The sequence below is a fragment of the Penaeus chinensis genome, chromosome 15, assembly GCF_019202785.1.
Source record: "Penaeus chinensis breed Huanghai No. 1 chromosome 15, ASM1920278v2, whole genome shotgun sequence".
Taxonomy (NCBI): domain Eukaryota; kingdom Metazoa; phylum Arthropoda; class Malacostraca; order Decapoda; family Penaeidae; genus Penaeus; species Penaeus chinensis.
Window position 1 is genome coordinate 3,945,493 of NC_061833.1, and position 2,500 is coordinate 3,947,992.

General features: G+C 39.0%; 1 protein-coding gene across 2 annotated transcripts in view; it reads left to right on the top strand.

Annotated features, from left to right (window-relative positions):
* The first annotated feature begins 341 nt into the window (after window positions 1-341).
* The window catches only part of LOC125032765 (magnesium transporter NIPA2-like), a 14,836-nt gene continuing 12,677 nt past the window's right edge, over window positions 342-2,500 (top strand). Inside the window, exon 1 of one of the 2 annotated variants that reach the window (XM_047624097.1) lies at window positions 342-387. The gene's annotated coding sequence lies outside the window, so the exon portion shown is untranslated. Of the gene's footprint in view, window positions 483-2,500 lie in introns of both variants that reach the window. The other variant, XM_047624098.1, reaches the window with a different exon arrangement.

Here is a 2,500-nt window from a genome sequence, read left to right on the forward strand (position 1 = left end):
GGGAGGGAGGGAGGGGGAGGGAGAGAGGAGAGAGAGAGAGAGAGAGAGAGAGAGAGAGAGAGAGAGAGAGAGAGAGAGAGAGAGAGAGAGAGAGAGAGAGAGAGAGAGAGAGAGAGAGGTGAAGGAGGGGGGGGGGGTGTATGAATATGAGATTAAAGCCCTAAACACACATTCGAACGCAAGAATAGCTTTATTTCTATAATGCACCTCTACATTTTCTGTCGCACCCGAATCTAGAGCACTTACATAATAACTCAAACCAGAAAAAAGGAGAGGGAATAAAAGAACCGAGAGACAAGAAAACAAAAGAGAGATTGAAGCCGCACGCACACATCCGAACAAATGATCAGTTTGTTTACACGAGTCACCTGACTTGCGAGTGACATGGTACGTCACGTCGCCTATTTACCCCTTTTTGTGACCTCACATTACGTCTAATTTGTTTCTAGGGATTGATTGGTGTAGTGTGGAGACACTGTAAGGTGAATGAGACTGAAAAAATAATACGAGGGATGTGTAAATAGTTGGAATAAGCATAGAGCTGAAGGAAAAGTTTATATATTTTTTTTTATTTTAGCAATCGCACCTTAGAAGTATCTTAAACATTTTATATGTACGGTGTATGGTTTGATCTTTGTCATTTGTTTGTCGTGGTAGTGCTGCTGACTAGGAGGCTGAAATGCATATGAAAATAATTCGTTGTTGATAGATGCATTTTAAATAGGCGCTCTGACATACCGGTAGTGGTATTCATGTTAAATCGTTCTTCAAAGTAAATTTATTACACTGATTGCTACATATATTGTTTACCTACCAATGAGATATTATAACTCGCCTTTATAACATTTTCATAATTAGCTGATCATAAGTTTCTAGATTATCTGGACCTCATGGAGATAATTTTTCTTATCTAAAAGACAGTCATAGGGTGTGTGATCAAAGTTACTGGGTTTCAGGGGTATTAATCGGTTTGTTTATTTTGCTTATTGCATATAGCTGTTTAGGATGATAATGCTGTTTGACAGTAGCAGGTAAGATAGAGCTCAGAATGCTTCCTTTCTCAATATGTTCAAGTGAGGTCTTTGAGAGCTATAAATCTTTAAAAAAAAATAGGATTATGGGTTGATATGTAGAAGAGGGTTTGGGTTACTTTCGAAACAATTTTGATATTTTTCTGCATGAAAGCCACTGCTTTCAACAATTCTAGGTATTGTTCCATCTGCAAATGAATCGTTGAGGAGATATGATCACCATCTCCATCGACAATGTTGATTCGATAGTCCCAATGGCAGGGGAGGGCATGAAGTATATCAGGGAAATTATGGGGTAAAACAGGACCCCCATGGTTGTTAAACAAAACATCCTAACCCAACATCCAACGTAACCTAACACTGGGGTATATATTCCCTAGCTAGGGGGCACTGCCCCCTGGACCCCTGTGGTAATATATGCACCTAGCCAGGGGGCTACGCCCCCTGGACCCCTGTAGTAATATATATTCCTAGCTCTGGACCCCCGTGATAGTATACACGTCTGCAATTCACCCTCGCATTGTAAACAAGATGAGCAACTTAGCCAAAATTGGGGGACCTTCTCTGTTCTCTGCACTCTTGGGACACATATTGCTTTAGAAGAACTTTGTCTTGGTTTGTACTGTTCTGTCATTTCATGTAGGTTTTATTACCCAACTCTACCACTACCTTATACTACATATTGTCCGGATTATGTGTAGTATTTGGGGAACTTCCCAGTGATTGTATTTGGGGAACTTCCCAGTGGTTGTATTCAAATTATCAAGCTTTCTGTTGCAAACTTCTTGCATTGAGTGATCAAGACCTGATCTCAAGCACTAAACTGACCTCACAATTCACTGGGACTCTAATTCATATATTACCACAAACATGATTATAATATTTTTTTTGTTATCGGTGCCTTTTCTTCCATGTTTATATATTATATATATTTTTGGGGTAATAGTATACTTTTAAAAATATATATTTAAACAGTTATTTACAATAATCTCCTGTGCGTGTTTTCTTTGCTGGAATCTTTGACAGCTCAGTAAGCCTTCATTCCTTGACAAGCATAGGCAAGAAATGTTTTGTTTATAGTATTGTATCATTTACAGGCCATTTGTAAGAAAATATAGTGGTCATGCAGAAGAACTCAAGTGTATCAAGTGTCATAAAAAATGTAATTAGATACCAAGGAATTCAGACAATTGGTTGAAACAAGAGAACTTTCAGTGTTTTTACAAATTATATGTGGTAATTCTTTACAGTATACTGCACTTGATAGAGACTCCAGGCCACAATTATTTCAACAATTTAAGTTGCCATGAGCGCTGGCCAAGGAAAGGGTTGAAGAGGTGTTGGTAATTCTCTACGGTACAGATGCACTTGCTAGAGTCCCAAACACCACATCACAAAATTTATTCAACAATCCAAGTTGCCTTATCTGAGTGAGCAATGCCCGAGGGGAGGGGTGAGGGGGCTTCTGC